The sequence below is a fragment of the Cydia pomonella genome, chromosome 21 (assembly GCF_033807575.1).
Source record: "Cydia pomonella isolate Wapato2018A chromosome 21, ilCydPomo1, whole genome shotgun sequence".
Lineage (NCBI taxonomy): Eukaryota > Metazoa > Arthropoda > Insecta > Lepidoptera > Tortricidae > Cydia > Cydia pomonella.
The window spans coordinates 14,026,004-14,051,941 of record NC_084723.1 but is presented as its reverse complement, the minus strand read 5'-3'; the positions used below and the strand labels follow the sequence as shown (position 1 = coordinate 14,051,941).

Below are 25,938 nucleotides of genomic sequence, written 5' to 3'. Positions count from 1 at the left end.
CAACATTTTAATTGGTTATAGAGTAATTATTGTTAATTAATATTTTAATTTATTTTAGTACGTACTGTGCAAAAAATATTTAAGGAAAATAGGGATCGTGAAACATGACTTTTGATTTTTATAAATTTACAATTTAAAATAATAAAATTCAGGATAAATAATACCTATAAAATATTTTTAAGTAGGTACATAAAGGTAAAGTGCATAAATTGGGTCACATTTTAACCAAAGACATTTACCACTTTCATTTCTTAGATTTCTATCGAAAGGTCGATAAAATTTCAATGACAAGTCGACTTGACGAATCGACCTCTAATTAATGCTAATGCTAAGATTAAACACTTTACTTTTGATATCAAAAACCGAACCATTTCAACTATAAGTACGTTACAGTCATTTCTGCTATATATCTGAGTGCATGAGATGCTCACAAATATTCGAGAACTGTCGGGTCCGTGACGCAATTTTTTGACACTTCTGATAAATCTAATAAACCGATATTTGTCAAGATAACATTTGATAATTTAGCTTTACGTTCAACGGTATTATTACCTATAAATACATTCAGAAAACATCGAAAAATAGACATTTTTGTTTGTGGAATGCTTCAATACTTGAACATAATATTCCGAAGGCGTTAGTGTATTAGATGCTTTACAGACATTGACAAACACAGGAAGGATGAATAGATTGCTCACGTCTCAATTAACTAGGTTTCTGCAGCACTATTGCGAAAGAACCCGTACGACGTCGACTCGTTTCATAAAAAAAAAGATACACGTTCACGATGCGTTAGGTTATTACACTGATGTTATTATAGCGAGGAAGCTGCCAGGCTCTTCAGTCTATTGTGACGTTGATTTCCTCCGACATATCTTTGAAAAGATTTGGAGCGCCAGGGCTCAACCCTAATGGCACCTAAGACACCGAATTGAACACAATTAAATTTGCCGTTTAGGTCACTCATAGACCGCCTAGACCCAGACAAGCGGATATAAATCACCAACAGTTTTTAATGCCAATATCTAATACATTTCACGAGTCCGAAAGAGACAGGCTACAAGTGAAAAACGTGACCACTTTTGAGCGACACAGCGGTGGCTAACGGCTGGCTTGAGTGTACAAAACGTAAAGATTCGGTGGGAATTTTTGATTATTTGACAGGAAATTCTGTAATCCTGTACATTTTACACCTGTGGAACCACAGGACATATATTACTAGCATCGGAATTGCGGAATTTCTTTGGAACTTAATTTTTCATGATAAATAGAACTGTCACCCTATACATGAGAATAACAGCGCCCGCTTGACAATGATCATATATTTCTTGTCGGGCTTTACATATACGGATGATAGATGACGTACAAATAAGAGATTATGACGAATGAAATTATACAGATGACACAAATAAGAGATTGTGACGAATGAAATATACAGATGAGATATAACTAAGAGATTGTGGTGACGTATACGATTTAATGAGGCTGACCTGGCTGCATCGAGAACGGAAGGGGCGAAGGCGACCGACTCCAAATTGCTAGCTTGCTGAGAAAATTCCTGCTATTTACTAATCGGCAGAGGAATTTCCAAGCGTGTTGGAAATTTATGTAATCAGTTACTTAGTCGGATTTTATTAAATGTACTGTTAGGGTTCTAACCAAGATGTCTACGAATCTTTGATAAAAAACGCAGTGACATCTGTCATCCCGATAAATTTTTACTTTTCGTTTGGCATTTGTCGATTGTTGTTTGGCTAGCCCCCCTGATGAGCTCGCATCACGTCTTTGAAAATTACCTAGATGTTTCGAAGGCGTCGCCTTCTTGGTCCTGAAAAAAAAACTGGTTAAAGTAAACATCATTAAGTAACAAGACTGTAAGTTATGGAGGAGCGGGACATCCTGATACAGGTTCACCTAAAAGGAATTTCCAATTCCAACCACTTATGCCAATTTGTAAACCTTTACTTCATAAGGAAATAAATATTTTTCAAAATATTTTTCCTCGTCATTTTTCATCAGCATCTTCTGGCTGTACGAGTTCCACGAACGCCACATTCCCATCTTTACCACTTAGACAGTTAGTAGTCCTCAACTGTGCATTTCTCCAGAAACTTCCTGCTTCGCACATCTACACTGAGGATTGAACTGTCGCCTGCGGTATTTCCGGACCGATGCGACCTCCAAACCTTCAAGAAAAGAGCGTACTCGCAACGCACTTGCGACCCCTCTGGTATTGCAGGTGTCCATGGGCGGCGATAATCGCTTATCATCAAGCTATTAGTTTGCTCGTACGCGTCCTATATCATAAAAAATACCCATATTTACAAAATTATCTATTCTCGATTAGGCCCAAGTTTATTTTTATTAAATAGACGAGTATGAAGTTTAGTATTTCCCATGGGGCAAACCCCGTGTCGAAAGTTGATAAAGGCCAAGGGCTTACGATAGTGTCGGATTATCCAAAGGTCAAACAAGAATGCCCTGAGGCAAGATCGCTGGTTGCACGATAACTTTAATTTAAAATTACCAAACAAATAAGTTCGTATCAAAAGTAAGATAAAGATAGTTTATTATTCAAATAGGCATATTACAATACAATGCGCTTATGAACGTCAAATAAAGGCCGGCTCTAACCCTACACCTCTGCCTCGAGAAAATTAAAATCCACCCCTCAATTGGTGTATCCCAATACAATATGTTCGAAGTATAAGTTGAATGCGTTCATCATTAAGAATCAATCTCATTCTTTATTGGTGTTATCTGAGTTTTTTCTCCTTGTATGTTTTGATTTAAAACTGCGGCTTTCAACTATGCCTATGCACACCTGATATTCGAGTTGTGTTGTGAGCCATAATTTTACGGAATTTATAAAAAGTTCTATACACGTCTAAACTACGTACTAGTCTAACAAGTGCAACCGCACAGATATAAGATAATAATAATAACCACGAATCGTTGGGCAATCTTACCCAAGATTCATTTTAGTTGAGTCATGCGTTTCGCACCTCGGTTTCTGGGTCGCATGCGCAGCCGGACTCTCATGAATATAATATTAATATTCTAAAAATTATAAGTAATATAAATGCTTGAAATATAATATGAAGATTTTATTTACAATAACAATATACATCATTCAAGTTGCGCAGGATCAGGATAGGTGGCACGCTCTCGTTCCGGAGGCCAAGATTCTTTTTGGATTACTGAGCCAAAATAGTTAGTTATACATATACATAATGGATGTTGACAGAGGATTACTATAACTAGCTTGTATCTAAAATAGGCCCTTGAGGAATTGTACCAAGGATGCTGGCGGCATTTCCTCGTCGTATCGCCATACTGATACGATGTGCGAGGAAGCCTCCAGCACTTCGGTCACCAGGGCGCGTAGCCGTGTCAATCGTTAACGCTCCGTGGCGTAGCGTTCTCATCTCTCACTATCACTTTCTCACATTAGTGCGACAGTGACAGTTGCGTTTCGTTCGCTACGGAATACGGAACGTTAACGATTGGTACGTTGGCTACGCGCCCAGTTACGTCAACCAGACGCTTCGCGGTTTCAGAGATATGATTGTTATTGAAATTAACTATATGATTTAATTTATTTTGACTAGCTAGACTTATTATAAACTTAAATAGATGTCATATACTAAATAAAAAGTGTCAAAGCTCTGGTGACCGAGGCCGGGATCGCACCCGCATCTTCAGCTTACGCTGCTAACGTCTGACAACTAGACCACCCGGTCACGGCGATACCTGTCCCGAATTCTCGAGTAGTTAGCTAGACTAACATGTGATTCTCCAGATTTTTTTTTGTATATCTGAATATTCCTTTAAAGAGTTTGCAGCTTGCATGTGATAGTCCCAGGAGTGAAGTTACAAGTTGCAAGCATACGCAAGCTATGTATCCGCCGAATCGTGGTGTTAGATGACCGCGCGGACCCCAGATTTACCGATACAACCTTCAAGAAAAGAGCGTACTCCCATTTTAAAGGTTGGCAACGCACTTCATGCAACTCCTCTGGTGTTGGTCTGGTGGGCGAAGTTTTTACCATCAAGGGATTCGTCGATGTCGCCCGATTGCCTCCTATACTTTGGAGGATTTAACAACTGGAGACGCCTTGTCTGCAATGTTCTGTACAATACAGGAGGGGCATGTCAAATGTATGGCTATTTCTACGGAACGTACAAATAGCCATTAGCCATGTCAGATAAACGTCAGTCCAGTCCAGTCCAGTTGTTAAATCCTCGTATCATAAAAAAAGTTTTCTTAAAAAAGTAGGTAGGATCTGATCTACTTAAGACTATTTAAATATAAGCAGGAATTACCACTCATTTATTGAATAACCGAAACGCTCTAAATGCTTATTCGTAACAATGTCACCCACTTTCGTGATAGTCATGCTTTTTGTTAACGTAAGCGGTATACTTTCTGTCGAGACTTCGAGAGTAACTGTTTTTACCGGATTATGTAGTACAAAATCACGGACGACCAAAGGGCTGGTCAGTATTTTGCCCAAAGAATTAGCATCGCGATTCAACGGGAAAATGCGGCCAGCCTGCTGGGCATACTGCCTGCTGGCGGCGAGTTAGAGGGTGCTGTTTATTTGTAGGGTTTTTATTGTATACTTTTAGAGTAAGTTGACGAAGCCTGTTGCAGATTTTACCGCTGTATTGTTTTGTGACGAAGCCTGTAGCTGATTGTGAGTTTGTGCACAGATTAGACTAGACTTTATGGTTTGTGCCGAACCCTGCGTCGCAGATATATAATTATGGTCACTGAATATTTACTGGGCCCACTTTGCAAAATAATATTTAATTAAATTATTTCACATATTGACTAAAACACACAAATGTCCCAAATGATAACAACCCAATGGTTGCTGGGGTATTTAAATCTTATACCTTTAAACGAGCAATTCTTGTATATATATATATTTCCGGGATCTCGGAAACGGCTCTAACGATTTTGCTGAAATTTGGTATATGGGGGTTTTTGGGGGTAAACAATCGATCTAGATTAGTCTTATGTTTGGGAAAACGCGTGTTTTCGAGTTTTCATGCGTTTTTCTTTCGACGCAGAATATGGTCGCTAATTTCGTGTTGCCGGCCACTGTCCGTCTGGTCCAGCGGGTTAACACGCGGACTGCTAAACGAGTGTTACGGGTTCGAATCTCGCCCGGTGACTAAATTTTGTTTTTTTTTTATATGTTCAAGTTTATTTTTTAATTTTTATAGTTATAACCGAGCAAAGCTCGGTCGCCCAGGTACTAATTGTTGATATACAAACCTAGTCGTATTACGGTCATATAAACGTCACGAGTGTTACGCGACGGGTCGCATAACAGCGGAACTGAAACTGGACCCAATCGAGAGCACAGCCTCACTGCTTTATACTGGATCTGGTTTCTGTTTTAACAGTAAACTTTAATATACTTCTTGACAAACTGTATCGGAAATATCGGAATGCGCAGTATAACACACAAATAGTTACAGCTATGTATATGAAATAGAAAACAATTCGTTGACATTGAGATTTTTTTATTGTGATTCACACACAACGCAATCAATAGGATTGATACATACATACTGGCCTTAGCGTCTATTTCAGACGATCTATAGTGCAATGTCCACAAAACATCTTTTTTTGTGACTGAAAAGACCGATGCGAGAGCGGCATACTTTGCCACACAGCTGGCAAGTTCGCGACGGACTGTAACGTTTCGCTACGGTGCCTTTTTTTCCCTTTTGTCTGCCAGTGCCGCAAACCAGGCCTCGTCGCAGAACTTGCGACCATCTCCAACGCACTTGCGCCACTCTGTTCGCTTCTCCGCAAGCTTCTCCCAGTTTCGGTGGTCGATCTGATAATATTAGTGATAAATTGTCATTTCTTTGTGTTGTCATACCATTGCGTTGATAGGCGATAAAATGCCTTAAAGCCTTATATACCAGATGTTTCCTCTAACAGGAGCAATAAATTAAACTGCAGGCTGTACTCTTCAAACTGACCAACATTTGATCAGCAACTTTGAAAAATAACTTATGTTGTAATTTTTATTACACATTGAAGTTAATTCTAAGACGCAATGTATTGCGAATTTTGTTACGTTTAAAGCGTGACGTCACAAGCAACGTCAAACACACTGATGTCAGCGTACATTGAAAATAACATTAAATTTGTATGAAAAAGATAAAATCTAGATTTCATAATTTTTAAAACTTGTTAATCAAAAGTTATATCGTTTTAGGAGTACAATATATGGTTTAATTATTGGCTCGTGTTACAGGAAACACCCGATATAAAATTACATACGTAAATCTATTCGATATCGTACGTCACATTACGATATCGAATAAATTTACACTAGGGGTACAGGTTCAACAAACATTTCTTTTAAATATTTTCCGTATACCGTTTGGCGAGATAGTAAGTAGAATTAGTACCGTGACGAAACTGAAAGCCAAAGTCTAAGCGTATCGTCGCGAAACGGAAAGTTTAGTAGGTACTTACTTTATAGAAGACATCAGGTAAATTTACAATGATTTAATTTAAATATTACAAAATTAAGAGAAAACATTACTGGTATTTTTTCCATACAAACGTTCTCGACATTTTCTCTGGATTTTGGCCCTAGATGTTTTTATGAGTTTAATATTACCAATACTCAAGTATCAATACGCATTTTGTGTACTCTTTTTTTCTGTGTTAAATGATCCTCATTCTCCTGAATACCTTAAGTCTCTATTTCAATACTACGGCGTTACCCGGGACCTTCAACTTCGCTCTTCCGGCAATATGACTCTATCCATCCCTCTTCACCGCACTGGGTTCATGTCGAATTCGTTTTCCGTGCAGGCGGCCCGTCTTTGAAACGGACTTCCCTACGGCATCAAAAATGCTCAAAATAAGTTTGCATTTAAAAAACCCTTACGTGCTTTCTTTGCTAGCAGAATGAAAAAATAATAACGTATGTGTAAGCTCTATATGTTTTGTCGTTATTTATGTATATATTATAAGAAATATAAGTATGTATATTTATGTATGTATGTATGGTATGTTATTGTATTATATTTGGTTGTTGTTGTTAAAGTAGCACCGCCCACAATCTCTCTGCTGGCCTAACGGTTGACTGGTAGAGAATTCCTCATGGCATTAAGTCCGCCTTTTGTACTATAGGGGTTTCTTTTGTGCAATAAAGATTAAATAAATAAATAAGTACTTGTATCTGTACGTTTTGCTTTTTTCGATATTCTTGTTTTTATACTGAGTGTTTCTTGTAATAGGAGCAATAAATTAAACTAGGCTGTAACTGCTGCTATCCTCAAACTGACCAACATTTGTTCAACAACTTTGAAAAATAACTTATGTTTTGATTTTTATTACACATTGAAGTTAATTCTAAGACGCAATGTATTGCGAAATTTGTAACGTTTAAAGCGTGACAACTTGTCACTGACGTGACAAGCAACGTCAAACACACTGATGTCAGCGTACATTGAAAATAATATTAAATTTGTATGAAAAAGTTAAAATCTAAAGATTTCATAATTTTTAAAAGTTGTTATTCAAAAGTGTTAGGAGTACAATATATGGTTTAATTATTTGCTCGTATAACAGGAAACAACCGGTATACGAACTACGTTACCAAAAAGCGCTAAAACGGCCAAAAAACAATACAATAAAATGAGAATTAATTCAATATGCAAATAACCAACTTTTAACATTTTCCCATCAGCGACACCCCGTGTTTATATCTCAATAATTACATTTTAACTAATTTCTATACTTTAGCTTTGGATCGTAAAGATTGTCCAGAAAACAATGGTCGTCGTGAGAGCTCCACGGAGCCTTGACCGACATCGCGACAATACAAACATGAGAGCATTATTTAATAATAAGCTTGTATAAGCACATTTACTTTCAATACGCTTAGAGTTTTAAAACAAATACTAATTATTTTTTAAAGAAGACGTCTTGTTTACATTTTAAAACAGGTAAAATGATGAAATAAAGCTATAAGTAGAGATGTCAATATAACTGGTTTTAGATTAAACAAATAGTAACAGATTTTTTATGGAAAAATATAAAAAAATATATATTTTATGTAATGTTAGTATTTTTCCTTTTTTATTGTGGAACGTACCACATTACAATCTATAAATTGTATTTGTGTGTGTTGTTGTTGGTTAAGTTTGTAAATCTTAAAGTGCAGATGTCGCTAGTGACGTTGTCACAGTTGCAATGGTTGAATTCGCGGTGAATGATGGATGGTCAGCTAGAGGAATTGATAACGCGTTGGACCGGCAATCCAATAAAGATGTGGGTTCGAGTCCCACGTTGATTAAAGTTGATTTTTTCATTGTGATTGACTTTTCTGGTGGTATAATATGTATAGTACATAAATGGTGTTCAAACCGATGAAATATTGCATGTTGACTGTACAGAAATTAAGAATTCATAAATTATCTCTGAACAAGAAAAAGGATCACTTTATTTTCTATTGTGTTATCCTTAGATCTGCTTTCATATCAATCATATAAACAATATATACAATTTATAGATAATATTTTTGTTCTCGTGTAAACATAACCAATGGTGAAAAAAAAATTATTATTATTATATAAAATTAAATATTTAAATTAAGTAGTTTTTTTATTAATATGTAGTGTATTCGACCAAACACCAAACACAATTAAGTACCAAGGACTAAGAAAAACAAGTACAATAACAAAACTTAAAACCTACTACTAAAATTAAGTACGTAAAAAAATATATAACTTATATTCACCTATAATAATTAATAATAATTATAAATTAAGTTAGTTTTTACCAAATAATTTCATTATTAACTCTCCGTCGGAGCGCGCGTTGAAGTCTTTTGCTCTGAAAATTTTGCTGAAGCGCTTATGAGTATTCAAAGTTCAGAAGAACTGAGTGTGAAATGTTTACATCAGGGATCGGCCCGCTATCCCTTATAAGGGGTTTTGTAAGGGTTTTGCATAAGGCTTAACTCACCATACCCTTTGCCCGGCGAAACCCTTTCATTTTGCTTTTAAAGCCCTTATATTAAAGCTAACCCTTTTGAGGTATCGGTATCCTAATACCCTTACAAAACCCTTATCATCCGCTCACCAATACCTTGCATATCGCTTATAAGGGTTAGCCTTATAAAGGGCTTCCCTTTCAGCATATAAGCGTGCTAATTTAAATCATCTACCTTGTTCATAAAGCACACATTACTGTAAATCCAATAGTAAGCGATCGTTGTTGGCGGCGGTGTTCTTTGATGTTCGCGCGCTTCCGAATGATCGAAGCCGCTGTAGATTAAATACGGTTCAATTTTCAATGGCAAAGAGTTGTGATTGTCTGTTGCTTTGCGCGGATCGAGCGCATCGTCACGGCGCTATTTTCTTCAGTCTTAGACACGTGCCAATGTTATCATTAGCTCCCGTTGCAAATAATATACTTACTCGCAAGGCTCCGAAACCGGTTAAATTTACAAACCATTATCATGTACTTGGCGCGAAACCTTAAAATTTCAGTTTGGTTCGAAAAACCGTTATTTTTAAACCGGTTATTTAGAGAATATTTTCATAAAGTTATTGTCAGATTAACCGGTTAAGAACAATAAAATCCAGTTTATTCCATGCGCGGTGTCTTTGTTTACGGGCCGATCTCTAGTTTCGTACCGATTTATTGTTTTTTCGTAGAACGTTTTTTGTCCTCTAAAGTTATTTGTATTTATTTTGATATTTATGTATTTATTCATTATGTGCTTATAAATATGTGTTTATTCATTATATATGTATTGTTTTTTTAATACTATGGCGGCGACAAACACATAAACGGTCCGCCTAATGTTAAGCAGCCACGTAGCCTATGGACGCCTGCAACTCCAGAGGTGCTAGCTCTTGAACTGTGTAATGAAATATACTAGTACTACTATTACTTTTAAGGAACATGTAAGGAATGTAATGAAGGCATAGGCGGAAATGTAAAACCGAGGGAAGGTAATAAATCATGTATGAAAGGGAATGAAATTAGATTATATGTAAATGAACTTTATTGGATAGAAATTAAAGGGATGATATTTTAAAATATGGAACCATAAACTACTTGAATTAAACCAAGACACAAACAAGGGAGTATATCGACGTTTGTAAATACGAGGTGTAACAAAAACAGTTGGGATCCGTTCGACCAAGTTCTAATTCTCAGATCAGAAGCTCCGGGTTTTTCGGCCTCGATTTTTACGATACTTGGGCATTGATTTTTGTCCGAGAATTGCTTCACTGAAGTTCAGCCTTTGACCTAGTGGCTTTGGCAGTGGTAGCTGACTTTTCGTTTATTATTTAAGCTTTATTCAATTATTCTCTCAAATATAAAATATATTTGTGTCCAATATTTGCCATTAAGATCTAAACTACCTATGTATCTATCTATTATTATTATTTTACATAAAAACCCATTTTCTAATAAGATATTTATCTTTTCTTTCAAACTGAAAATATTGGAAGGAATGGGCAGAAACGGATTGGAATGGAATGAAGTTTCAAAGATTTTTTTTCCATCATCTATCTAGCTAGAAGGCAATCAAGTGAAACGAATAAAGATATACCTACCCAATATATACTACATGTGATTTATTTGCATTAGATAGTATCATATCACTATATTACTACCTTTTTTTAATACCATGACGGTGGCAAACAAGCATGCGGCCCGCCTGATGGTAAGCAGTCACCGTAGCCTATGGACGCATGCAACACCAGCGGTATTAGATGCGCGTTGCCGGCCCTTTAAAAACCTGTACACTCCTTTTTGAAGAGCCCCATACTGTAGCCCCTCGGGAAAACCTCAGCAGGAAGCTCATTTCACAGCCGAAGCGTTCGCGGCAGGAAATTCCTCTTAAACCGCACAGTACGCGACCAATTAGGTTCTAGGGTGTGAGGATGAACACCCTGCGAGCGAGCGGTGCGGTGATAGAAAGCGGCCATTGGTAGAACACACACAAGGAGGCAAAGTCTCTCCTTAGACTTAAAGGTTCAGTACTGCCTCTGAGTTTGGGATCGTCGACGATTCGTACGTACAGCGCGCCTTTGGACTGAGTCGAATGGTCCAAGCTAGCATGCAGGTACTCCTGCCCAAAGGTGACAGCAATACTCCATATGGGGACTGCAATTTATATAGCAGCAGTTGTAAAGTATCGTCTCGCTTTATTGAGCACACCGAGTTTTTTGGATGCCAGCGCAGCCTTTCCTTCCAGGTGGCTACGGAATTTGACATCACTGGAAATGTCGACACCGAGGATCCCAATACTCCCTGACATGGTAAGGGCTGAGCCTTGGAACTGTGGGACCACAGTAAATGGGGTTTTCTTAGCGGTAAACGCGCAAACTTGTGTCTTGGTGGGGTTAAATCGGACTAGATTGTCCCAACCGTACATCGAAACTGGATAGAGTGCTTTCAATGTCCGACACAAGCTTTTCACGACTCTCCAGCACCACAGAACGAGGGATGTTGGCACGGCCTGTGTAATAGGCATCCCCAGTACTGTCGTCTGCATTGCATAGCAATGAATGTCGTCGTTAGACAACATATGTCATTGATGTGCAGCAAAAACAGAGTTGGGGATAGCACAGAACCTTGCGGAACGCCAGCGTTAATGTCCATGCTATCGGAGCAGCTTCCGTCTACTACGGCTCGTATGCGTCTGCCGGAAAAAAAAGCTAGCGATCCATTTGCATAGTCCCTGCAGCAGTCCATAAGATGGTAACTTCGATAGGAGACCCCTACGCCAGACCCTATCGAACGCCTTCGCTATATCTAGGCTAACTGCCAATGCCTCACCTTGACTCTCAATGGCCGAAGCCCAGCGGTGTGTGAGATACAATAGAAGATCACCAGTCGAGCGACCGTGACGGAAACCATACTGGCGGTCGCTGATCAGGTCGTGTTCTTCTAGGTATCTCAGCAGCTTTGCGTTAATTATACGCACCATGACCTTTGAGAGAAGAAAGATAATAGCGATAGGCCTGTAACTCGATGGGTCCGATCTGTTGCCCTTTTTAAGCACAGGGTGCACAAGGGCCGTCTTCCACGAAGATGGAACATGCCGTTTCTTGCTAGAGAGTGTGAAAAGGCGCGCCATCACGGGACACAACTCAGGAGCACATTGCTTAAGCACAATCGCTGGTATGCCGTCTGGCCCGCTCGACTTATGAGCGTCGGCGATAGCAACTCCCGCCGAATATCCCTCTGCGTGAATGAGATCTCTGGCATGGAATATACGCACCGTGGGATGGTGGGCGGCACGGCGCAACCGTCGTCGGTTAGGGTCGACTTTGAGGCAAAAATAGTAGCCAAGTAACCAAGAAGATTGGCTTTCTCCTTTGCACTGTGGGCCAGATGACCATCAGCTTTTCGCAGTGGTGGTAAGGACGACTGACAAAAATTTCCCTCGGCAGCTTTGGCAAGCGACCAGAACGCGCGACTCCCAGTGGGGTAGCTTGCTAGTTTCTCACCAATTCTGTCGACGAAATCGTATTCAGCCCTGGCAATGGCCCTCTTATGACCATATACTTATGAGTACTTAACCGTGACAAAGTGGATTTCCGATGAAGAAAAATTTATTTTGCCGTACTTAAACCATGAGCGCGAAACCTTCTTCATTGACGTTTTACAGATACTTAGGCTCTCAGCATACGGAGCGTAAGCGTAAGAAACGCGTAAGCGTATCGTAATACGCGCGTAGAACGAGAGCGCTGCGAGCGCGAACAACTTCAAACAAGTCTTTTCTGTCGTCATTACGACAGACGTAGCGTAATATGGGCGCAAAAAACAAAACTTCAGCCTTATCAAACAATATAAAATCTTCTTCATCTGACGAGAAAGTAAGATCGTTGATACATCCGCCGAAGACATCTGACGCCAGCGACACCATGATTTCAGCTAGATTCCACTTATTAAACGATTACGCTTACGCGTCTCGTACTCGTAACGTTTTTACGATACGTTTACGCGACGCTTACGCTCCGTGTGCTGAGGATCTAAGGCGGTGAAAAAGAAAATACCTATTCTTAAACAATTGTGCGTTTAGACTTGGTATAAGTCACAATTTTTCAGACGGAAAATGAAGTTGTTCATGTGATAAAATTAAAATCTGCGTTCTCTCTAGGATAATTTTACTGTAACTGAGCTTGCTGTGTTCTAATATAATATTAATTATGCACTTCTTTATAAAAATGCACTTATTCACAAATAGTAGTTTTTTTAATAACCTACTCAATGCCAAGCTAGGTAGGAGGGAAATGAGTTATTACTTGTTTTTTTATTTAAGTTATATGGTTTAGTTTATCAAATTTTAATTTTTACGTAAACATACTTTTAAAAAATAACCACTTGTATAAAATAGTAATGTTATTAACTTGATTCGGGCTCGGACACCAAATCGGCACGAAACGAGAGAATGCTATGCCCTATGCGGCACGCGGCCGTCTCATCGCTCCCCCAATAAAACGGTTTATTAAGGTTACAATAAAGTTCTTAAAATGTTCGCGTTCTTCTGAAATTTCGGAGTAAAACCGAAATAAACCGGTTTTAACCGGTATCTTTTAAACCGTTTCCGAGTTTTCTTACTCGGACAGAAGTGACCCTAATTGTTATTATTGTTGTTTACGCCGTTGCTACTGCCTATTAGAAATATGCAGTCAAGCGTGAGTCGGACTTACTTGTGTACTATTCTGTTAAACTTTAGAGAAAAGTCATATTTAATTAAATATATATGGCTTGTAGACCTTGTTTTATTTCAATCAGTTCACACTTCTCAGCCAGTAGGTACAATTAAGTTTAAAAAGTCGCCTAGTTTCGTAAGTGCAATCGGACTCATCACTCAGCTAATACGATGCACGGCAACGGCTACTATACTAGTAATTGTAGTCATACTAGTATATAGTAGATGGTAAGCGAACAAAATTATTTAAAAAACCCTTCCCTAGGAACGTATTTTCTTTCCTTTTCATGCACTAGCGTAGATATATACTAATTCTGCCTCTTTCACGCAACGCTCAACTACGACATTACTAAAGGGAAAGCTTTATAAAAAGCGCTTAATGATAAGGGTAACCCTTATTAAGGGATTGCAAGGCATATAGGATAGCAGTAAGCAATTGCAAAGGGCTAGCTTTATTTTTTGCTAAGTTTTTCGGTAAGGGCTAGTCAAATATATGGGCTTGCAGTTCAAACTGGACAGTCTTTCAATGTGTTAGCCATGTTTATGGGACGCCCATTGAAAGGCTTTTATCGCGGAAAGGGTTGTCGGGGCCCTGGTTTACATAACATATAAATTTGTTTTGATTTATACTTCCTTTATTGTATTTAAACAATATGCAATTGTTAATGTACCTAAGAATGTGCATGAGAACATTGCTAGAAAAATTCTAAAACAATTCCCGAGAAATGAAAAAGATTATTGATTCCTACGGAAAGTTGTCAAACAATACCAAAATAAATCTACATGTGGAAAATCTTACAAATTTTAAGATTTTTGGTCAGCACCGTAATTAAGTTGATAATAACTATCTAAAGTAAACTTTATTCCACAGACATGGATTATTATTTGTATCTCCTTGGATTTCACGGAACTATAAATCTCGGTCGTTTGATAGGCTTGCGTGGAGATATAGATCCAACACGTAGACACAGGAGAGCTTACACTGTCAAAATTATTTCTGTATCGAATGTACTCACGAATAATCAATAAAAAAAAAAACAAGTAAAAAACTTTACAAACAAAGACCTATCCGAAGATGAAACATATTTCCGGATAAATACATAATAACCATAACCTATAACTTCCGAGATGTAAACAAAGTGGTTATTGATTAATCGTACGTTTTTTTTACATATAATTGGTATACAAATTATCTATATAGGTAAATTAGGTAATTTTCCTCGTTTATTACCGATCGGCAATCACGGACTTTAGACTTTCACTTTTCAATGTCGTCATTTCATGTAAGCTCGTTATGGCTATTTTTATGGCTTTAGTTAATTTTGGATATAAATTGCCGATGTGTTACTGAGTGCTTTTGTCTCATCATCACATGATCAACGTCAGCCTCTTTCATTTTGAATTGAAATGATATACATAAAGGATATATATAGAGATTAGATTACTATAACTAGCTTAAATCTAAAATAGGCACTTGAGGCATTGTACCAAGGATGCTGGCGGCATTTCCTCGTTGTATCGCAATACTGAACGTTGTGCGAGCCGCCAGGTCTTCGGTCACCAGTTACGTCAACCAGACGTTTCGCGATTTCTGCAAAAAAACTGTGCGCGCTAAGACCCCATGGATTTTAGATTATATATGATTGATATAAATAAAAGCAGATCTAAATATATATAAGAATAGAAAATAAAGTGATACTTTTTTTCTTGTTCAGAGATAATTTATGAATTCTTAATTTCTGTACAGTCAACATGAAATATTTCATCGGTTCAAACACCATTTTTTTTAATACTACGTCGGTGGCAAACGAGCATACGGCCCGCCTGATGGTAAGCAGTCTCCGTAGCCTATGTACGCCTGCAACTCCAGAGTTACATGCGCGTTGCCGACCCCCCCCCCCCCCCCTCATTGAGCTCAGGCTACCTTATTCACCGGCAGGAACACAACACTATGAGTAGGGTCTAGTGTAGGGTGTGTGTATAGTATTTATCTATTACACATATTATACCACCAGAAAAGTGCTATAGTTTTTACATAATTATCATAATTCATAACTGTTGCAAGCGTACAAACTGCTATTTTCCTCATTTTGCAATCGCCATCTTGTAATAGCCCTGTTTTAATATAATAATGCAATTGTTTCTAGCCGTTGAGATAGTTAACCGCCTCTGAATGTTACGTTACGTCGTTAATATTGCTTTGAGTATGTGGTTGTTTAGAGGTAGAGTAGAGGGTGTATATTCGTGGAAAAATAAAAGAGGAAAACTACAAGTAACAAAACACCTAATCTCGAACTTAACATTAAAAGGCGGCTCTCCACTGTTTGCACCCAACGTGTACTTGGTTTCTTCGGCCATCTGAGCAGGACAGGTCCAGATAGTCTGGAAAAGCATCAGCAGTCATAATCCCTGGCCGCATGCCAAGGAAGCGTAGGGTTGGAGGTATGGCCGTTGGGTGGACAGAATAACTTCAGAGACAAAAACCACATTTCAGGCTAGCATGCACCGGGCTCTAGATAGAGCGATTTTGAGAACAGTGAAGAGTATAATTTCATTGTTTGACATGACTTCTCTACCTATAGTAATCATATCTCAATACTATAAATAAAATAACCTAACTATTTAAGATTAGTAGTTAAGTTAGAAAAATGCATGTTTTTTTGATACGAAATAAACAGATTTTTTTTTTGTTTTTTAACCTAGCCTTGATACACATATTTGTGAATATTATCAACAATATGCCCCAATAAATAAAAACAACTTATTTTTCGGCTATTCTGAATCTTTAAGCAACTTTTACTATGGGACCAACCCCGAAATCGCCAAAAAAAACTGACTCTTCCATGGGAAATTTCAACATCAGACCAGCAAAATGTATGAAACAGCCAAATGTCAACATCCGTCCAGCAAAATGTATGAAACAGCCAAATTTCAACATCCGTCCAGCAAAATGTATGAAACAGCCAAATTTCAACATCCGTCCAGCGAAATGTATGAAACAGCAAAAATTTCAACATCGTCCAGCAAAATGTATGAAACAGCCAAATTTCAACATCCGTCCAGCAAAATGTATGAAACAGCCAAATTTCAACATCCGTCCAGCGAAATGTATGAAACAGCAAAAATTTCAACATCGTCCAGCAAAATGTATGAAACAGCCAAATTTCAACATCCGTCCAGCAAAATGTATGAAACAGCCAAATTTCAACATCCGCCCAGCAAAATGTATGAAACAGCCAAATTTCAACATCCGTCCGGCAAAATGTATGAAACAGCCAAATATCAACATCCGTCCAGCAAAATGTATGAAACAGCCAAATATCAACATCCGTCCAGCAAAATGTATGAAACAGCCAAATTATTTGCGCGAATTCAGGGTTGGTCCCATAGTAAAAGTTGCTCAATATGACCTAAACATTAACGGGTTTAAGTAATTGCTTTACTTTCAAATACATACTGTATATTTATTTGAGTCCAATTTATTGTTATAAATTACTCATTTACTATATATCTTACTAAATTTTGTTATAAAACGGGTCTTTATTTAACGGGTTTCCCGTAAAGTTAAATCATTTTCTAAATTTAAATCATAATGTATTGTTTGTCCGCATTTTAGTTAGTCATAATTTGATTTTTCTCAGAAACACTTTTCAGGATTGCCATAAAACAAACCTAACCTAACCTAACCTATCTATAGCATAACTTTACGAAAATCCGAAGGTACAAAAAAGGTACAAAAATTTGGCTGTTGTAGAATTTATCAATAACCACGGGAACATAGCGTAATAAAGTACACCCGCCATTCTGACTGTCAGGATGGTGGGTGTAATGTTTTTTGATGATAACTTTATGTACAATATAGGTACAAAAATATGGTATGCGTTTCATTTATTTTTATTTAGGTACACCCGCCATTCTGATTTCCGAGTTACGACTAATGATAATCTGACAATCATTACATTATGCCTTTCAATAATTATGTCAAACAATAATTATGTCAAACACATGTCATCATTCCTATTGCAATATACATCGTAAAACGCACTAAGAAATGACCATTAATGTTTTGCGTCACAGTAAGTCGTCATCCGTAGACCATTGACCCATTTTTTGTGCTTCGCGAAAATTGGCCAAGTCATGATTACGAAGCGCAGTCCGTTTTGGGTTCCGATTTGCGCAACGGTGTTTATAATTAGGTATGTAGTTATTTATAGACCATGTTGTAAAAAACGTATGTTCTCAGAATATCGCAGATGTTTATGAGATTCTTTGTGCAAGCAATGTAATTTATGCAATGCATTAAAGTATTCGAACTAAGCTTACCTTAATGTTGTGATTTTGTTTTCGTGTGTGTGTAATTAAGACTATTACAATGTAAGTAAAGCCTGACCAGTAATATATGATCACGCGCCATATTGCAGAATTTCATTGGAACTAAATTTTTCATACTAAACTGAACTGCCACCCTAAACATGAGAATAACAGCGCCCTCTTGACAATGATCATATACCTATTTATGGTCGGGCTTTATTTATAATTATAAACAGGGACTAGTAAATATAATATTTAATGTCGTCAGAAACGTTGATGATTCTCACGGTGTTGTATGGGGGCTGTCAATCTTCTTTGATTATTTACTACCCTCTGGCGGCAGGGCTATGATGGTTGGTTTTCTATCATCTGTTATCATGCCTGTCACGTTCTAACAAGTATGTAAGTGCGAAAGTGATGCATGGACGCTGGTATAGATGAATACTTTTAATTTTATTCCCTAACACATTTCATTACATATTTTCGACAATTTTTAATTTGATTTTATTAGAGAGGCACTTACTTAAGTTTTAACTTCAAATATAAATGTGTCGTAACTTTTTTGTGTCATAATTAAATGTGTTAATAAATCTAATTGAAAAGCCTTTAAATATAAAAATTGCAGTTTTGCACGGTTTTTTCTCGATCTTGGCCTTATACTACCGTGTTTCCTAGATAAAAGCGAAGACCTCTAAACTTTTCCATGGTCTCATGGCAACTAAATTAAATTTACCCAACGTAATAACATAAACATAACGTTAAACAAACACGACCACGTTTAGGACCTTGAGCCGGACAAACAGACGGACGGACGGCCTTCTTCGTACGCGGAAAGCTGTGCTGGATTAAATATTATGCATCTAGAGGTTAAAATGTACTTATATTTAAATGGACTTGAAGCGAGTTTTCAACCGATGGGCCAAAAGGCTTTTCTTTAACTCAATACAACTGATACGGTTTTGAATTGTATGGCTGAACCAACTTTTTTGAAGTGAAACTTCTTTAGGTGCGTTAGAGCCGTTGGGCATTTTTGGAGATGAAAAAAAAAAAACGATTGAACTCGTCATATTGTTACAGTTACCGTAGCCGACACCTCTGTATATAAGTATGTACATATATTGTGTATGTTCGTACATAGATACACATGCATGTTGACATTTTGGAGATGGGATTCAAGTTCCTCTCTTCTTCTGTTGGCACTCGCGGATTGCTACTGTTTTTAGGGTTCCGTAGCCAAATGGCAAAAAACGGAACCCTTATAGATTCGTCATGTCCGTCTGTCTGTCCGATTATGTCACAGCCACTTTTTTCCGAAACTATAAGAGCTATACTGTTCAAACTTGGTAAGTAGATGTATTCTATGAACCACATTAAGATGTTTACACAAAAATAGAAAAAAAGCAATAAATATTGGGGGTTCCCCATACTTAGAACTGAAACTCAAAAAATCTTTTTTCATCAAACCCATACGTGTGGGGTATCTATGGATAGGTCTTTAAAAATGATATTGAAGTTTCTAATATCATTTTTTTCTAGACTGAATAGTTTGCGCGAGAGACACTTCCAAAGTGGAAAAATGAGTGTCCCCCCCCCCCCCGTAACTTCTAAAATAACAGAATGAAAAATCTAAAAAAAATATATGATATACATTGCCATGCAAACTTCCACCGAAAATTGGTTTGAACGAGATCTAGTAAGTAGTTTTTTTTTTTAATACGTCACAAAATATAAAAAAAAAATTTTTTTTTCGTCAGACCCATACGTGTGGGGTATCTAGGGATAGGTCTTCAAAAATGATATTTAGGTTTCTAATATAATTTTTTACTAAACTGAATAGTTTGCGCGAGAGACACTTCCAAAGTGAAAAAAAGTGTGTGTCCCCCCCCCCTGTAACTTCTAAAATAACAGAATGAAAAATCTAATAAAAATATATGATATACATTACCATGCAAACTTCCACCGAAAATTGGTTTGAACCAGATCTAGTCAGTAGTTTTTTTAATACGTCATAAATGGTACGGAACCCTTCATGGGCGAGTCCGACTCGCACTTGGCCGCTTTTTTTTTAACACAGTGCCATGGTTTTTTCTAAGTTATTTTATGAAACCTCAGTTTAAAGTATTTAACACTATCAATACTCGCTTTTTTAGTTCCAATAGTTTTACATACAAAACTTCTACTCGCTCTATTTTCTTTGTATTTATAACATTTTTTGGGCCTCTTGGACCATCCCATCCCACTAACCCGCGATTAACCAGTTAAACCAGGAGTTACCATGGTTACCAGTACAATTCGACACTGAGTTAATGCGTTAACCGGTTAAACCGGGGTTAGTGGGATGGTGCAAGTGGCGCTTAGCATCGAATACTAGTACCGTCATAGATATATGTTATTTAAATGTTCATGCCAAGTGTCATGTACTCGTAACTAATTTATGCATGTCGTTTTACTCGTAAAATGAGAGCGAAACTTTGATTGTAAGTTTGCGGCTTTTTGGCGGCGGGCTTGTGTAACTCTTAAGGGCCACTTGCACCAATCCTGGGTTAGTCACTAACTCAAAGTTAACCCTTAACCCGGGTTTAAATTGTACTGTTGACTCCGAGTTTAACCGGTTAACCGCGAGTTAGTAACCCCGGCTATAACCCTGGATAGCGCAAGTAACCCTAAAAGTTTTGAATTTGAAGAGAACTCGCGGACGGAGGTAAGTTTCAAAATAAAATAGTTGTACTTCATATGTGTCTAGCTCATCGAGCTCAGCTGTCCATGACTACCCCATCCGGCAGTTTCTCTCGCCTTGGGCGTTCGCTGGCATGCGCACGCGCCGGTCGTTGCTTCACGGCCTTTGTCGGCTTACATGCGTGTATCATTTTGATAAAACTGCACCTTAGATCCTTATACATACTATAATAGAGCTTTACAAAAAACATGTTGCCGAATGCACAGTTTACGAATATATTCTGAGTTAGTTTAAAGTGTTTAAACGTCAAACTTATATGAAAGTAGGACGTTTAAAATAACATTTGCACAATCTGTGCTATCCAAATCGCCGAGTCTGCGAGTGACTAGACTCATCAGAGCACAGGATCAATCAATCAATCAATCAATCAATATTTTTGTTTGTTAGACATAGGTACATAGATGTTACAATTTAGTGCCTATTAGTACGAGTATCACTATGTCTTACCAGCATTACGTGTACAAATTTTGTTTTGTGTTGGTAATTTTAACAATAAATTGCATGCTTAAATCTTACCTTATTCTAAACACTATATAAATTTTAGTATTGCATTAAATTAAATTAATGTATTGTCTCTTTTATATTCGTCAATACAGTAATACGCTTAGTTTGATAAGAATGAAAACAGACGTTTTTTAAAACTCTTATGTTTTCTGTATTTAAAATGGCATTGGGTAAAATATTGAAAATTTTTGAAGGATCAGACCAAGATCCGCTTACGTTTGCTTGAGCGAAAGCGTGGTCTGATTCAAGCATCGTATTATTAATATTATTATAGGCCAATTCATCACTGTCAAAAATTAATTCTTATACAACTCCGACTATCGGCCGACACCGGTACGATCCCGACCTGCCAGTGTCAAAGGTGTCATTTTTGTGTATTGGTTGGTCGGTGCGACATCTCACAAGCATTGTTCAAATTGGGCTGTATAATAGTGGTGGGTTGGTAATCAATATTTGCATGCCAGAGCTGCAGCGTACCTAATTGCGTTCATGAAATCAGTATGCAATTCCAGCTGAAATTATTAAATAATTAGATTTAATATTAAACGTGAATGCTATTAAACCTTTTGTCTGTGGATGATATGGATTCTGACCGAATTTTTAGTTATCTCTTGCATTTTTTCGAGGGCGTTTTTCTGCACAATTTTCTCTATACAACACAACCATTGAACCAACGATTCTTGATAAACACAACATAATATGTATATGAAACGTTAGTAAATAAGGGTCATTCCACATTCGATATCGAATCGGACATCGGACTCTGTGAATATGTTATCAATGCGCTTATGAACGTCAAAAAAAGCTACGCCGGCTCTATCCCTACACCTCTGACCCGAGAAGATTTAAGTCCCTCTCAAATCGTAGGAGGGTATCCCAATATGAGACCGACGAGAAACACAGCGGGACACATCTTTTAAAAATATGTGATAGACCAGGTATGTCTTACGAGGATAAACAAGACTAAGGATATTAGTTTAAATGTTGATGGTATGTTTTGACGATAACATGTTGTGACGCTGCTGTGGGTCAAATCGGTGAAGGTGATGCATCTTTAAATTAAATAATAAATAAAATCTAAAAATGCGGCGCTTGCTTGCTTCCCGAAGCCAGCGCTCATCCCGATACTTCGCGCGTAGTGAATTTTGCTTTTGCGCTAGCTTATTCTGTCATATGCGGCAAAACAGGTTCGACCGTTTAAAGTAAAAAAAAACAAGAATTAACCGAAAAATCACAACTACAGAATTGAAGTGTGTGTTTAGACTAATCTACATGGCATTTAGAGACTTGAATCGGTCCCATCTTGTACAATGAAAATGTTTGTTTAAAAAGAGGCATTTTTGATACGATTTTCTCTTCTATAAAAGTTAACCCATCGTGTAACGGCAACTACAGAAATGAAGTCGATGCCATGAATAATCAGTTCACCAAACAATATTTTCATGAGTTTTGTAATTCCTGAGATAAATGAAGGCGGATTTCCTTAGTTATCACGTGTCGCTAAATAGTTCCAACCTGCGGGCTTGCCAAGATGGCAATCATACATCGACAAACACTCAAAATATGCAGTGTGGATTTAAGAAGAGAGAGATCTCTTATGATAGAACTGTTGCAAAAATGTCCAACTGTCAGCTATAAATAATAGTTCCAAATCTCTCCAGAGTAGCGCTAGAGTAGCTAAGAACCTAGGCGTTATTGATTGTCTATGATTTGATTTTTTGTTCAAGTACTCTAGGTATTGTAGCGCCACCTATTTAAGGTTTTTTGATGACACTGATGACACCTTCCATAACTCAAAATGTATTAGCATGACAGATGCTACGTCACGTGACTATCTCAATAAATTTTTAAGTTTCAATTTTTTTTTTTAATCATATCAAGACAGAGGCAAGAACAAGAAGAAGAAGAAGAGAAAAGAGAGTTTCAATTGACGTTATCTACCAACAATTGTCATTTCGGCCAGGCCACCTGAACTAACTCTTCAATCGTTTCCAGTAAGGCACGGCCCAATTCGAACTTTAAGATACGTCAAACATTTGCTAAAAATACGATGTGGATTAGATATGTCAGTGTCAAAAGTTACGTTTCTTAAAATAAAAACGTGTCTTTTGGCACTGTCATATCCAATCTATATCGTATCTTTAGAGCATTTTAGACGTATTTTAAAGTAAATTGGGTCGTAAGTCATTATGCTAACCAGCCCTTCGTGCGTACATATAATAAATTAATAGCGTGACTAAACAAAGACACACGCTATATTCCAATTAATAAGTAGGTGGGACGACCTACTTCGTCCTACGATTGTCAAATATTTAAGCATAATTGCCGTAGGTATTAACGAGTAAGTATGTTAATACAAAATTTGCGAAAAACTTTTACTACAAAATTTACAAAAAGACTCGTAGCATGCAAAATCAGTAATAAGAAACGCAAAAATCAAAACGATCAGACAGATAATTTTTTTCTCAAATGGGTTCCCAAAATTTCGTTACGATTAGTCTAGTTTTGAAGGAGGAAAATGACGAGAACTATATACTTTGATTTCTGAGATTTTTCGCTTGAGTTGCAGTTGTCTTTTTCACCTAATTTTAGGAGCTCCGTCAACGCGACAGAGATATTCACCTAAAATCTCCAAATCGGAGAATTGGCGCAGCTGGTATTTCCTCTTAAGCTGTAGTACAGTCGACTTCAAAAGTAGCGGATGAAACAACGCGCCAGAAATATCTGCCACCCTCAAATTGAGACAACCAAAGACACAACACAACCCACATAGACACGCATTAGGAAATAGTTCGGTACCTAGTAAATAAAACAGGGCTGCGAAGACCGAAAGTGGTAATATTCTCTGAAATATAACGAGAATTTAAGCAACTTATTGGTAACTTATCACTTATTAACAAAATAACGAACTGTAAAAGACAATAACATATACATTATAACATGTAAGTTTAATATTATGACCATTCAAACTTTATTCTAAAAACCTTCTCTTTTTATACAGTAAGTTTCATGTTGCAGCAACGTTCTCGATTCTCGAGAATATTTCCGCGATTTGGGAATGTTCTACAATTTATACATTTTCAATCTCAATTACTTTTCCAAATTAATATAAATCTCCACGGTTCAGATCAAAATTATTAGCTATTAAAAATTGTTCTACGTACAGATTGAAGTCGCTTTTTGTTAAGCTATTAGAGAAAGTATCTACTTTTGACGCGTAGTTTGATTCACTCATTGACATATATCTAAGGACGGGCCTTACGGACAATAAGAATGGGGCCAGTACAGCGGTGTCACGCACACGAATTCGAGCCAATGGTGCAGTCTAACGCCACAACGCGATTGGTTGATGAGTTCGCATCACGCGCGCGATTGGTCGCAATAGACTGCAGGATTTCCTCGAACTCGCGAGTGACACCACTGAACTAGCACCATTATTAGTGCTCGTAATGCCCATTATTAGATATATGTCAATGATCCACTGCTTTTGATGCTGGCTGTACAACAAGAGCCAGCCACCGTTCGGCAAAGGTCGCTTGCGCAACCGACATACTGACCCGCCGTCTGTTATGTCATGAACCTGCTGGAAAGCGGCTATGATAAAAGACCGGCTAAGTGGATATTTTAGTGCACTTGTAAGGAATTTGGGTGGGATGTTCATCAGTGGGTTCCGTGTTACTGTTATATTCTTTTGGTAGAATTGGAAAACTTAACTTTTAAAATTTGAAATGCCATTTCAAGTGTGGGTACGTCAATATTAAAATTATATACAGACACGTTACTTTTACACAAGGCAGGGTCATATGTGGCTTTCCATCAAAGAAGGGTCTTTATGCTTTATATGCCGTCTGTACTTATAAAATATTTCGGCCGGCCCGGCCTACCCCAGTTAGGCATGTGGCAATGCCCTTACGAATGTTATGAATGTTTTTTTTTATACTACGTCGGTGGGAAACAAGCATACGGCCTGCCTGATGGTAAGCAGCCTCCGTAACCTATGTACGCCTGCAACTCCAGAGGAGTTACATGCGCGTTGCCGACCTTAACAGTCCGCACCCTTGAGCTCTGACAACTTTCTCACCGCCAGGAACACAACACTATGAGTAGGGTCTAGTGTTATTTGGCTGCGGTTTTCTGTAAAATGGACGTACTTCCCTAGTTGTATGTTATGTTGTATTGATAAAAATGGCAAAATATAACATAATAAACAAATGCTTAGTTAAGGTAAACAGAATTAGTCACGCTGACTCGCACGTCGGCAGTTTAGCCGCGTTTGCATTTGTATTCGTCTGCGATTTCTTTGTCTGGCTGATCTTGGTTAGGGTTGACACTTCTGCAGCTCTTTAACCTTTTCGACGCCGTGTCAAGCACAAAAGCTGTTACTCGGACGCCACGTCACTGAAGTGTCGAAGTTGAAATTCAACTTTATGCGTACGTAATAGGTCTATGGTCTATGTTGCTCTGTGGTCTGGGACGGATAAATCCGTCTTCCGCGTTGGACCTACGTTGCGGAATTGCGGATATATCCGTCACTGGTGTTAAAAAGTGCAAGATAATACCTGACAGATTTTTTTTTAATGCAGTAGAGAATTTATTGATACAACGAAAAGCATACTTGCTTAAATTAAAAATCGCTCTAAATCTGGTAGGGTGCCC

General features: G+C 37.7%; 1 protein-coding gene across 2 annotated transcripts in view; it reads left to right on the top strand.

Annotated features, from left to right (window-relative positions):
- The window catches only part of LOC133529704 (ABC transporter G family member 23), a 149,809-nt gene that overhangs the window by 62,354 nt on the left and 61,517 nt on the right, over positions 1 to 25,938 (top strand). The window lies entirely within an intron of this gene.